The following is a 14,502-nucleotide window of genomic DNA, read 5'->3' on the forward strand; positions in this document are numbered from 1 at the left end:
TTCAAGTTTTTGTCATCTATAGTGAGGTTCTTTCTACTTGAAGGAAAAATTAATATTATCATGATCATTTATTTCTTAAATATTTTATAGAGAGTAGGTATAATATGAATTTCTTACCATTCAAAAATAAGTTATATTCAAGTCTATAGTGTATGGCCAAGGTCACAGGACCCCCCAAAAGAAGACCACCGAGAGTCAGACTCCACAGCTGTTTTATTTAAACGGGCTGCAGCTTGGGCCTCTTCCTACACTCGGACACAGTGGAGCCGAGGAGGAGAGCCCCGAGCTAAGGATTTGCAGGTCTTATATAAGCACACAATCAACCAGGTGTTTTGATTACCACCACGTGTTGCTTTGCTAAGCAACACGTGGTTGTCACTGCCTCAAACTTTAACTTTTCATTCCCCCCCTTGACTTATGGTCCTGAGCCACAATCTTGTGGCTCTGGCCCAAAATTAAACTCCAACACCTCTTGATCTTGAATGTGTATACCAATAACAATCAGTCCATTTTTCTTTTCTTCAGGAGTGGTTGGGTAGGATGCTTGGAGACTTCCCATGTTTCCCCACGATAGTCCAAGACAAAGGGGTCAGCTGGTCTGGTGTGGGAACAGTGGATCCAAGCAGCAATGCCATCCACCTTAAGGGCAGTAGGTATAGCCAGTAGCACCATGTAAGGTCCCTTCCACCATGGTTCCAGAGATCGCAAGTTGTGCCTTCGAACAAACACCCAGTCCCCTGGTTTAAACAAATGTGGGGTATGAATAGAAGCAGAATCTTATAATGCTTTAAGCTGGGGCCCCTTACTCTTATGCACCAGCTGTAAATATTCAAGCTTACACAGAAATTCAATATCATCCAAATCAGCAAGCAATTCAGTCTGAAGGCTAGGGATAATGGGTGGAGGGTTTCCATACATTATTTCAAAAGGAGTAAAGCCAAGCCGATAGGGTGAATTTCTAATTCTAAACAAGGCAAAAAGAAGGAGCGATACCCAGTCTGTGCCACTCTCCAAGACCAATTTAGTTAAGGTCTCTTTTGGAGTCCGATTCATTCTTTCTACCTGTCCTGAATTCTAGGGTCTATAAGCACAGTGAAATTTCCAATCCATCCCCAATAGCGCGGCTATTCCCTGGCTTACTTTTGAGACTAAGGCCGGTCCATTGTCCGATCGATGGTGGATGGGAAGTCATACCTGGGTAGGATTTCTTCCAGGATCTTCTTAGACACAACGTTCCCAGTCTCATGCTTTGTTGGGTAGGCTTCAACCCATCCTGAAAAAGTATCTACAGAAACTAGCAAATATTTATATCCAAATTTTCCAGTTTTAATTTCTGTGAAGTCTACTTCCCAATGCACACCTGGCCTATCTCCATGGAGGCGAGCTCCTTTTGTAACGGGTTCATTGGGGATATTGTTGAGCTGGCAGGCTTTACAATTTTTAACAATGTCCTCAATAAGTTGATTTCCTTGCCTAATTTTTACTTCTGAGTGTTGGAGCAAGTCCTGCATTCTTTGGGTTCCCTCCCCAGTTTTCTACCCGTCTTTGTTTCCTTCTCTCTCTGGGGGTTTATAGGCCATGGGAATTTTCTTTATCAACTCCAAGTCTTCTTGGGAGTACTGAGGCTCAGGAGGCAACACGTGGTGGTCACTACCTCAAATTTTAACCTTTCAATAGGAATAATTGGTAAGTGATGGAATATCATGCTTTAGTTCAGATTTAAAGTTAAATTTTCAAAGTGCATTATAGTTCAATTTTGGCAATAAAAATGAAAAACAGGCATGCTTTATCCTGAAGAATGTCATTATTTGATCTGTGAAAAAATAAAATAAACGTAATATTAAATTCAGTGGAAATAAGAAATCAAATCCTTATGCAATGCATTGATTCCATAGATTATGAAATATATTGGTAAAATCAATAAAACTTGTGTTAAGTATGTTACTTAAGACATGAAGCAAGTGATAATTTTGTTTTCTAGGTGACGTTGATATAGAAATCAAAGCCCAAAGATTCCAGAGTTCTGTGTGATTGATACGTGTCAATTTTCACATATGCTTGTCTCATGTCAATGCTATTTCAGCATAACTGAGAACAGAACTAAATAAAAATATCACTCAAATGTTTAGCTTTATTTTGTTACTAAATATGTCATTTTATATCTATTTTATTTGAAAAATCTGGTAAATTTATTTAAGTCATATCAACAATAATGAGAAATAAACAGGATCTAGCTCCTTAAAAGAGAATGAATAAGAAAAAAAATGATTCTATTGTTTTCTTCCAAGGCTGGATTAAGCCAGGCCCAAAGAAGCATAGGTCTCATGCTTTCCCTTAATCGCAGTAACTAGTATTTGTCTGAGACAAGCAGAAACAGTCAGATAAGTTTATGTTAGGCAAAATGGACCCCAAAATAAGAATTCAAATGTTTTTTTCTTTCTTGCTATTGTTTCTAACATATTTATAAGATGATTTCTTTGTTGCTTTGTATGTCTCTCCCCCACGGTATAACCCCTGTTTTCACTGTATTTGATGTTGGTATACTTTGTGGAGGGGGAGGAAAAAAAAACTTATTGTTTAAATAGTGATAAAGGTGGACCCATTGGAATAAAGATATGGACAAGCCATTTTGTTGAAAAACGAACTTTACAACTTTGGCCGAGGGGGGGCTGGAGTGGGCATGGGAAAGGATGCGAAGGGAAACAAAGGAGGAGGCAACAATGCTTGTTAAGAAATGCACTCATTACCTTGCCCATGTAATGGTAACCCCTCTGTAACGTATTTTCACAATTAAAAAATAAAGAAAAAAAAGAAAGAAAAAAGTGAAACAACAAGGAAAAAAATTTAACCTCATTTTGCATTTTGACTTTGTATATTCTGGTGCTTTGCAATTGTGTATTATGTGACTATCCCATAAATCTGGGCTCAAATCACTAGGGCTACTGGAAGAAAATTTCAAAACCTACAAACCCGTTGTTTGTGGGTTTCACTACAGTAGCAGCAGGGCATTGTTATACCTGGACTGGAGAACCTACAAAGATCACCAGAGACCAAGATCAATGTAAGTGAAAAAAGAGTCGTATATTTGCAAGTTCAAGCTTGGTCCTCCACGCACTCAGTAACACGTGACACTAAGAAGCCCGGAGCATAGATTCAGTACAGTTTTCATGGTATTGAATACACAACATTAAGGGAGTGTTACATGAGATATTACATGATTGGCTAATATTTTAAGCAAATTAAGCTACACATACACGATTGGTTATTATTAATACTGACTTGCTATTGACGGATACCACTTGGCCACTGGGTCACCGTGTCTCGTATAGCCACCCAGTGTTTGGTTTATGTATCCAGAGAAAATTCCTGTAGCTTTCCCAAGGATTATTTATGTTTCAGTTGCCAGGCAATTGTTTTCTTTTCTGTATCATTTCTGGGTCAAATTCATGGTTCTTTCTATAATCCGTACCTCACAACATGGTTGCTAGTCCGTAATGGAGTTACTTAGTTCTTTATTGTGCCTCTTTAAGTCTTAGACTCTTCATTCCCCAGTTTCTATTATGCACCTGAAAGGCTAATCATTGTCCTTACGGGCCTGCGTTATGTCTTTCATCAGGGATTAATTGATATGGCGTTCTCAAGACCATCAGTTGTACGGTATTGACTCGTTTCTTAACACACATCACTAATCGATTTACAACACAAGGCCCTATAGTGAACACAAGCACTAGAATGATAATGGGACCCAACAGAGTGGATATTAATGTAATAATCTAAGAGGAATAGTTAAACCATGATTCAAACCATCCTTCTTGCTGTTCCCTTATTCTTTTACAACTCCAGAGTGATTTGCATAGAAACAACATTCTTCCCTAGGGCAGCACATAGACCTCCTTGCTGTAAGAAAATTAAGTCCAGCCCTTGCCTGTTTTGTAACACCACCTCAGGTAAGAAATCATGAGATTTTTGAAGGTAGGCTGTAGAACGTTCCAGGTTTTTGATATCCTCATCTATAGAAGCACAAAGGTTATAGTAGGGTGTTCTCTGAGTAACCAGGGATGCTACTCGAGTCCCTACTCCAGCTAAGCCCACTAGGGCCCCGAAAGTCATGGTTGTTATTATTTCTATTTTAGCTCTTCGCGGCCAGTAGCTTGCTGCGGACATTTTTATCATCTTGTCTTACAGAGAATTGTAAAGTATTCGTGGGATGAGCTGCACCATGACACAAAAGCTGTGGGTCCTATTTAAAGCCTCCAATGCACAAAAGGGGTTAGGCCAGTTGAACATGTCTACCAAACATCTTGGGGAGACAATCGATAAGCTTCCTGGGGAGTCCATTCTTGGGTCTGATTACCTAAGTGAGTAAAATTAGTTAGTACTCGTCCTACACATAACCGTTGTCCTATAACTGCCTTTAGGGTAAGTTTTGCCTCTTTTTATTCCCATCTGCATGATTTACTTGTTTTAGTTACATTCTGTACCACTACAATACCCTCATAAAATGGGGGTCTCATATCATAACACATCCAACATATACTGGTAATATCAGGGCGGGTCTGATTGATTACATTATAAGTTTGAACCAACAGCTGCCATACAGAATCCTCCAGCAAGGGATGTTCTCCCTGAGGGGGTCTCCTCTTTTCGGAGGAGATGGGGTCACTACAGCCTAGGGCTTTTTCTTTTCACTTACTTTGGCTTTTGTGGCAGAAGCCGGTCTTAAAACACTGTTTGGTCCCATTACTGAAAGGAAATAGCTAGCTGTGGCAATTGTCTGTAGAATTCTAAGTGTGCCATTGTGAGTCTTTCAACATCGGTAAAATTTTAGTCCCCAAGTCTTTCCTAATTCCCATCCTAGGACTTGTTTGCCCTTGTCTGTGAACCGAACTTTCACTCAGGCATCAGAATCCTGGGGAACCCTAATTTGTTATTTCACAGGCATCCCATTAAACTGGATGCCCGCTGGCCCTGATTTAGTAAAAGTAACAAGGTCTTCTCCTTTTCCTTTCCATTTTCCTGAAGTACTTGTTTTGCAGCCCCAGCTCTTACAGTAAAAATCCTCTGGTCCTCCACAATTACTAGTCCTTCCTTCCCCTGGGCAAACATACCAGTGTCTCCATGTACACTCAACAAGCCTAGGTCCTTCCCATACTCCCTCAGCAAGCTAGCACAAATTAAATGTAAGCCTGTCTCGAAACCATAGGGAGGGTCCCTCTTTCACAGCCAGAGGGAAATGTTTGTCCATTACCTGATTACTAATAATCCAAGCCCAATTATATGGGCGATTAGGATTGCAAGCACCCACTATTATGTCAATACAATTTCCAAGTAAGCTATACGTCAACAACCATTTCATGACTTAGTCTTTTTACGGCTCAATTTGAGCTTTAAGGATTGTCTTTGAAAATTGAGACTTATCACTCTGGGTTCTCTCCAAAATCGGTTATGGGTTCTTCAGGCTTCGCATGCAAATGTTGGATCCAGGTAGCGATGCCATCGACTTTGAGGAAAATTGGATTCGTCAAGATGACCACAAAGGTCCTTTCCACCGCGGTTCCACGTTTTCCTGTCGGTGTCTTTTCACCAGGACCCAGTCCCGGGGTGGAAGTGATGTGGGATCGGTGGAGGGCCTGACTCATACAGCACATTCAGTCTAGGCCAGACATAAAGGCGGGTCCTCTACAGGACCCTGAGAGAGAACAAAAGTTCAGAGTCATCACCTTCCCTAAGAAACTGCTCTGAAAATTAGGAATTATGGGAGGGGGCATTTCGAATACAATTTCATAGGGGGAAAGACCAATTTTCAAAGGGGAGTTTCGTACTCTGTATAAGGCAAAGGGAAGGAGAGTTACCCACTCACCACCAGTCAACATGGTCTATTTGGTCAGGGTCTACTTTACAGTTTTCTACCTGTCTTGAGCTTTGGGGGTCTATAAGCGCAATGCAGTTTCCAATCTGCTCCACGTGCATTAGCAAGTCCCTGACTTACCTTCAACACAAAGGCTGGTCCATTATCTGATCCTATCATACTAGGGAAGTCAAACCTGTGTAAGATTTCTTCCAGCAATTTCTTAGCCACCTGTTTCATGCTTTGTAGGAAAGGTTTTTACCCATCCTATAAAGGGAAAACTAATAGATATTTATATCCGTACTTGCCAGGTTTGATTTCTGTGAAGTCCACCTGCCAGTAGGTTCCTGGTCTCTCTCCTCTTATCCGACTGCCTGGTCCTGCCTGAATTTTCCCTGCATTAGTCAGCTAACATGCCTTACAGTCCCTGACAATCTGTTCTATTTTAGCATGTCTATTCTTGACCCTAAGACCAGTATTTCTCACCAGGTCTTGCATCTTCCTCCTACCCATGTGGGTGCTCAATGGATTTCAGTAGTATTTTACTCACTAACTGTTCAAGCAAGACAATGTTGCTCTTAGAGTCTCTCCATCAACCATTCAGGCATTGTGCCATTGTTATTTGATCAATCCATTTTAAATCTTCTGTGGTATATGTAGGAGTGTACAGGAGAGTTCTTGAACCGGGGTCTGGGAGGTTTATCATCGTTATAGAGTCTCTTTGTGTTGTCATTTCCCGGGCAGTTCTGTCGGCCAGGTTATTGCCTTTATTCACAGTATCTTTAAGTTTTTGATGTCCAGGGAAATGAACAATGGCCAACTTCTTAGGCAATCAAAGAGCAGCGATTAAGGCCAAAATTTCATCTTTATTTTCGATGGACTTTCCCTCTGCTGTCAGTAATCCTCTTTCTTTCTAGATAGCTCTGTGTATATGAGCCATTGCAAATGATTACTGACTATCACTATACAGAGTTAGTCTTTTATTCTTTCCTAGCGTTAGTACTTGGGGTCAGGGCTATTAATTCGGCTCTCTAGGCTGACGTGCCTATGGGCAGAGGTTCGGCCCAAACCACATCAGTCTCAGTCACTACTGCTGCTCCCGCATACCTGTGTCCTTGATGAAGAAAGCTGCTCCCATCTGTAAACCACACAAGTTCAGCATCTGGTAACACTGATCACTTAAGTCCTCTTGGATATTACGGACTTGAGCCAAGATCTCCGAGCAATCATATAGTGACATGTCTAGGTCTGGATCTGGTAGAAAAATCGCTGGGTTGACAGCTGAGGGAACCAGGAAATTAATTCTGAGAGGACTGAGTAGCAGTCCTTGGTAATGGATTAGTCAGGCATTGCTGAGCCATCGGTCTGGTGGTTGCTTTAGCACACTCTCACTAGCATGGGCGTGGTCACATACAGTTCCTGCCCCATAGTTAATTTGCATCTTTTACCATTAAAGCAGTAGCCACTTTCATTCTAAGGCATGGTGGCCATCCTGCTGCCACCGGTCTAATTTCTTTGATAAGTAGGCTACTGGTCTTCTCCATGGGCCTAGATATTGGCTTAGGACTCCTTTCATAATCCCATTATGTTCATCCACATACAAATTAAAGTGTTCATTTGTATCAGGGAGTCTTAATGCTGAGGCTGACAATAAGGCAGTTTTTATCTGTTCAAAGGCTTGTTCAACTTGCTCCATCCATAAAAACAGCTGCTTTTCTTTGGTAGCCTCATAAAGGGGTTTAGCCATCTCGGCAAACCCAGGAATCCACAGACAACAAAAGCCTGCTGAGCCCCAAAGCTCCCTTACGTGGTGCTGAGACTGGGGTGTTGGAATTTTAAGGACAGTTTCTTTTCTTCCTTTTGTAAGCCACTGCTGGCCCCCTTTCAATAAATAATCCAGATAAGTTACCTCTGATTTGCAGGTTTGAGCTTTCTTGCCAACACTCAAGAATCCAAGGCTTCCCAAAGTCTCGAGTAAATCTTCCATTCCTCAGATGCATTCTCTTTCAGTTTTAGCAGCAATTAATAAATCGTCCACATATTGCAACAAAGTCAAGCTAGGGTGGCTTCCCATAGACTCACCTAAGTCCTCATGCAGGGCTTCGTCAAAGAGTGTTGGTGAGTTTTTAAATCCTTGAGGAAGTCTTTTCCAGTTCAGCTGTCCATTAATATCTCTTTCTACATCAGTCCACTCAAAGGACAAGAGATCTTAGCTTTTAGCTGCCAAGGGTAGGCTGAAAAAGGCATCTTTTAAATCTAATACTGTGTACCACTGTCTTTTGTGAGGCAAGGTGCTCAGGAGTGTGTAGGGGTTGGGTACAGTCAGGTGAATGTCCATTACCCATTTATTTACCTCTCTTAAGTCCTCCACTGGCTTATATTCATTGGAGTGGGGCTTACAGACTGATAGCAGGGGAGTGTTCCATGCTGACTGACAGGGCCGCAGTATACCCAGTTCTAGCAGACACCTAATGTGGGCCGTTATTCCCACCCGTGTCTCCATGGATATAGGGTACTGCCAGACTCTGACTGGGTCAGCTCCTGGCTTTACCTCAATGAATAGAGCTTCGCTAGTCTATGCTTCGCTAGTCCCACTCCTCCAGTCTCTGCCCAGGCTTCTGGATACCTTTCCAGCCAGTAGGTGATTTCTTGGTGAGGAGCCTGTGGTGATTGGTGCAACCGGTACTCGTCTTCCAGGCTCATAGTCAGAGCTTGTATTGGTCTCCCTTGGGCATCTGTCACCTGGGAGCCTTCTGGATAGAAGTGAATCTGTGCCCCGACCTTAGTCAACAAGTCTCTTCCTAATAAGGGATAAAGGCTCTCTGGGATAACTAAAAATGAGTGAGATACTCGTCCCGTCACCAGATCCACTGTGCTTTGGGTGGTCCATGAGTATCGTTTAACTGCTGTGACCCCTTGCACCAAAGAAGTTTTGCTCGAAAGTTTTCCATGGGGCTTTATTACTCCTTGGGACATTTTGAGTTGTGGTCATATCCCAAATTGCTGAAAGCATTGGCTATTTCGTTTTGTGACAATTGTAATTAATATTCTCCTTTCCTCTGGTTTTATGTGTGGATTGATATACATTGAAATGGGTCAGAACCAGAATGCACCTGGCACTACCCTTACCTTCCTAACAACTAATTTAAAGAATGTTAAGGACAGAGCTAACAATGTCCCCAGGTGTAAAGTGTGGACTAGCTGGTTTGTCTTAGATCCCAAAGGGGTAGATAGAGACACATTGCGATATTTTAGCAGTGGCATCCGATAGATTACCTGACTCCAGCTTTGCTTCAAGTGGGCCAATCTTTCTAGGCCAGATTTCACGCTTCGTGGTAGAAAAATAAGGGGGTCTGAAAGAGAAAGTAGTTATTATAGGATGAAGAAACAGAATGAAGACTAACAGCCTCAAACGGAGACAAACAAGGTCTCTTGGCATCCTCCTCCGTATGAACCTGAGTGAGGAAACGTTTCATAATACTCACATTACAAACACACAGACATTAGGACAAGACACACATTTAACAGCATGCCCATGGTACACTGTCAGACAGAAAGTGAGGGATTACAGACAGGATAAATCCCAAATGACCTCACTAGTGGACAGACTACCTTGTAAACTATCAGACAGAAAGTTTCTGACAACAAACATGCCCAAGTGTCCACACTAGTGGATAATTTACCTTCCCGGGGAACCTGGGGACCTCTCCCACCAGACCAGTTGGCTGCCTTATAGCACTATCCGACAGGACTTCTTGCCAACTCCAATACCAATCCTGCATGACACAGAGACCCCAGACAGTTACAAAGTGGCAATGCCTTAACTTACCAGCCATTCTTTGCTACTCTCTGATCAGGTATCTGAGTGGGTTTATGGGTTTATCCCTGACGAGCCCCCACCTGTTATACCTCCTCCAAAGACCACCAGAAACCAAGATCAATGTAAGTGACAAGAGTGGTTTATTTGCAAATTCGAACTTGGTCCTCCGTGCACTTGGTAACTGGTGACACTAAGAGGCCCCGAGCATAGAATCCAGTACAGTTTTTATAGTATTGAATAAACAACCTTAAGGGAGTGTTACATGGGAAGTTACATGATTGGCTAATATTTTAAGCAAATTAAGCTACACATACATGATTGGTTATTATTAATACTGACTTGTTATTGACGGGTACCACCTGGCCACTGGGTCACCGTGTCTCGTATGGCCACCCAGTGTTTGGTTGATGTATCCAGAGAAAATTCCTGTGGCTTGCCTAAGGATTATATATGTTTTAGTTGCCTGGCAATTGTTTTCTTTTCTGTGTCATTTCTGGGTCAAATTCATGGTTCTTTTTATAATCCGTACCTCACAAGGTGGTTGCTAGTCTGTAATGGAGTTATTTAGTTCTTTATTGTGCCTCTTTAAGTCAGACTTTTCAGCACAAACTCTACAAAGGAAATAATTCTAGTTCTTTGCAGGCAAGAATGTGATGAAAAGCATACTTTTACCGTCCTACATGAAATAAGAAGACACACTTTAAAAGCTTACTAATTGATGAGTCCTTAAATAACAGTGGCAGTTTTAAGGCACTCTAGATAATTCAAGTCCTTTACTTCCCCACAACCATAACTGCTATTCACAAATCATTGCCAAGATGAATTTCTAGTTCTTTTTGATATTTTGAATAGCTTAGGAGTAACATAAACAATAATTCAACTGGTTGAGAAAATTTAATTTAGAATAAGCAAAACATCAGAGTCAGCTACATAGCATAACCTTTAGGGAGAATGAATTAAGGAATATGGTATGTCCATTGTAACTTAATATTAGACATTAGGGCAAAATGCCAGAAACAGGCTCTGCAAGAAGGACATAGAACTCTTTAAGATATATTAAAGATTACCTAGGGACAAGTAATTTTACCTACATTTTCTATTATATGATAGCACATTTGTGTCTGCTGATCACAGAGACTCAAAAAGTTTTTAAATGTGATATGAAAAATGCATTGTCATGAATGAATGAAATCAGGGATTATATGGCTCAGGAGCTGGGTGGATCTGTTAAATAATCTCATTATTTTGAATGATCTAGTTTTTTTTGTATGTGTGGAATTATGAATGTATTTTATGACTGGGCAAGGAAGTTTATTATTAGATAGATCATTTTCTCATACCCAATGTCAGGAACCTAACCTAAGTTAGATTGGTAAATAGGTGAGTATGAGTGTGTGTGTGTGTCTGTGTGTGTGTGTGCCTGCAAGCATGTATTTAGAAGGAAGAATCTTCTCTCTCTCAGGGTATATACTTAATTGTATTAGTTATAATACATTAATGACAGCAGATAAAGGCAATTAATATTTTGTGCCATATGTTTATGTTCCTAAGAATGCATGAACAAACTAACAATTATGTATGGGATATGAGTTTTTTGGAAGGTTTGCTGAAATTATAAACATTTGGAATCTTGAGAAGGATATCAATGGCAATGATTTTAATGTAGATCAATTTTAGACAACACTTGCAAGGATATGTAATCCTACATGAAAATGCAATATTTATTGATTTTTCCATAGCTATACTATTCTATAAATTTGTGGGGAAACAAGTTAAATTATGGAAACATAAAGTAATGTCATTATTTATTGCATACAGTTTTATACTTTAGTTTCTTCAAGTAGACATACCATTTGTTTCTACTATATAAGAAGGAAAATCCTAAATATTACATTTTGTGCCATATTTCACATTGGGAAACTTTGAATATATCAATAAGTTTATGTATTTTGTTTCTGCTTTCCTATTCATAACTCTGTTTCTCATAGTATTCTTCTAAGAATTTTTTCTTTCTCCCAGTTTGGGGCTTGAACATACCTCATGCTCTCAGTTTGTTTGCTAATAGTAGTAAATCTACAATAAGAAGCTTGTAGTTATTTGGAGATAGAACCTCATGAACTTTCCTACCAGCCTGAAAACCATTATCCCTAAAGTCTCATCCTTCTTAAACACTAGAATTATAGAGATGAGTCATGGACCCCAAGCATCAATGACTTTTCATGTCTTATAGATTCCTCATGTTTTCTAGTAATTGTAATAATAAACTACCACAGATTGGGTAGCGTTAATAACGTAAATACTTTGCCTCTGAGTTGGTGGAACTAGAACTCCAAGATCAGAATTGGCTTCTTCTGAGTCCTCTTTCCTTAGTATATTCAATTCCTTCTGCTTCTCTGGGAGGAGAATTCAACTTAAATGCTACCTTTGAGATACTGTATCCACATGCAGTGAACGAGTTTTCGATTTTAATATGACGTCAGTGGGACAGTATCCAACAAATAACATATTCCTTAATGGAGAAAAGAAAAATCTCTAATAGGAAATTATTTGGTTTGGCCATGGAAATTATGATTATACTTTAAAAATTAACAAAAGAGGTAAAGTTTTTATTAGAGCTTGTAAAACCAGTATGAAGTCTTGACCTTAGACATGCCGTTCCTAACCTGGCACACACTTAAATTCCCAGTGGTACAGGAGGATTGACCCCAAAACCCTGTACTTGTGAAACAACACCTCTACTACTGTCATACCTGCAGATTGTAATTGGATTACTTATTTTGAGGTAGTATCACTATGCGTGGGCCTTATTGGACTGTGGTCCTCCTAACACAGGCAAGAAAACATTGCAGCGAGCAAATGGTTAGAGTTTCTGAAACTTCTTTTTTTGTCTGGGCTTGTATGGAACTGGAATTCTCTCATCTTTGTTTCCCAAGTAGATAAGATTATAGGTTTGAGCCACATTATCTAGTAAAGTTATACAATTTCAAAATGTCTGGATATTGCCTGTATTTGTGCTTAACATATATACCTAACCTTAATTTACTCTGAGTTGAAAACATTGGCTTTCTTGATATACATGGCTTTGTTTGGAATGGAATCCCATAACAATCAAAAAAATCTCCCAAAAGTTTATGTCAAAAACCATGGAAAAGAAGGCTTCAGGCTGGAAAAAAACACTAATCCTTAATTTATAAATGCAAAATATTTATAGTGTTAGTCAGTGCTTTCTTAAGTATGAGAAGAGAACGAAGGCAGAAATGTGAAAAAAGTCAGATATAATTTTGATAACTTTCTAGGTCTCTGTAGAAATTTTGTAGTTGTCACTTCATGTTATCTTACTATCTTAAAGCTTGCTTTGTTAAAACCCTCTGGGTAGATATTGGTTGGGCTGACTGGTAAACTTCTCGAAGAAATGAACCTTATTTTAGAAGGCTGATGGTGTAGTAAATAAAGGAATGTTGAGAAAGAGAACAGGTATTGTCACAGAATGAGCCGACCTGGTTCAACAGCTGAACAGCAAAACAAAGCAGCTTCAATTCTGATGATCCACTAGGGAAGATATTTGGATATCTATATACACATATGCATATGCATGCATGCATGAAATCATAATTCTCCAGTAGAATGTTGAGAAACTTGGCCTGACACTTATAAAACGATATCAAACTGGTTGCAGGAAAGGTACAGTAAAATATTAATATTTTAGCATAGATTTTGCATTGATTTTTTAAGAATGAAAATTCTTCCTTCATTTTATACTTTACAAATATCCTTAGTAGATTCTGTTTTTTCATATTGTAGTAGGAGAATCTATACAATGCTGAGAATTGGAATTACACAATATATGCAACTTGGCTGGGAACTGGAATTTGAAGTATGTAATCTTAGCTAGTTAAGAGATTGAGATCTGAACATAACAGTGTGAAGCTAGCCTAAGTGGGAAAGTTCATTAGATTCTTATCTCTAATTAACCACCAGGGGAAATGAAGTTCCAGTTCAACTTATATGTAGAGCACTGACCTTGAACACAAAAGCACCATCCAGGCCCTGAGTTTAAGCCCTAGGATCAACAGAAACAAAAACACAAAATACAACATGGAATTAGATATTTTATAATGAAGTATATTTTAATACAGTCTACATTGTTACAAAGACTAGACTTCTGTGTTAGCTTTATAACCTACCATAATAAGTGATATTGCCCATTTATTAAGCAGAAAGGCTTACTCAGATTTACAAGTCTGAAGGTTTCAGTGTATGTTCAGTTGGTTTTATTACTTTGGAGGGCTGGCTGTGACAAGACAATGTCAAGGTGTGAAGTATGTCAAAGAGAAATGTTTTTTACCTAGAATGATTTTAAGATAAAAGAAGAAAGTATGTGAGAGGCTATATTCTCATGGGTTTCACTCTGAAGAACTTAATCTCCAGAAGAACTATTCAGGTATTCTCCACAATCTGGGAGGAAGTGGAAAGTAATTTTTCTTTAATACATAGGTCTTTCTACGGCATTCTAAATTCAAATGGCAACATTTTCACCAATGATAATGATTTGTCCAAGGGTGGAAGCAATTAGATATTTCAAGAAATTCTAAGCAGATCTCAGCAGTCTAAATATTTTATGGAATTCCTATTAAAATATTTTCTTTCAGGGCTGGGAAGGTGGCTCAGTGGTAGAGCGCTTGCCTCGCATGCTCAAGGCCCTGGGTTCGATTCCTCAGCACCACATAAGCAAAAAGAAAAAAGCCAGAAGTGGTGCTGTGGCTCAAGTGGTAGAGCACTGGCCTTGAGCTGAAGAGCTGAGGGACAGTGCCCAGGCCCAGAGTTCAGGCCCCAC

General features: G+C 39.8%; 1 pseudogene; it reads right to left on the bottom strand.

The window, feature by feature from the left end:
• Positions 1-6,935: 6,935 nt before the first annotated feature.
• Positions 6,936-8,824, bottom strand: LOC122127565 (annotated as a pseudogene).
• Positions 8,825-14,502: the final 5,678 nt, after the last annotated feature.

Source organism: Dipodomys spectabilis, unplaced genomic scaffold (assembly GCF_019054845.1).
Source record: "Dipodomys spectabilis isolate Male_0828 unplaced genomic scaffold, ASM1905484v1 ptg000303l, whole genome shotgun sequence".
In the NCBI taxonomy this organism is placed as follows: Eukaryota; Metazoa; Chordata; class Mammalia; order Rodentia; family Heteromyidae; genus Dipodomys; species Dipodomys spectabilis.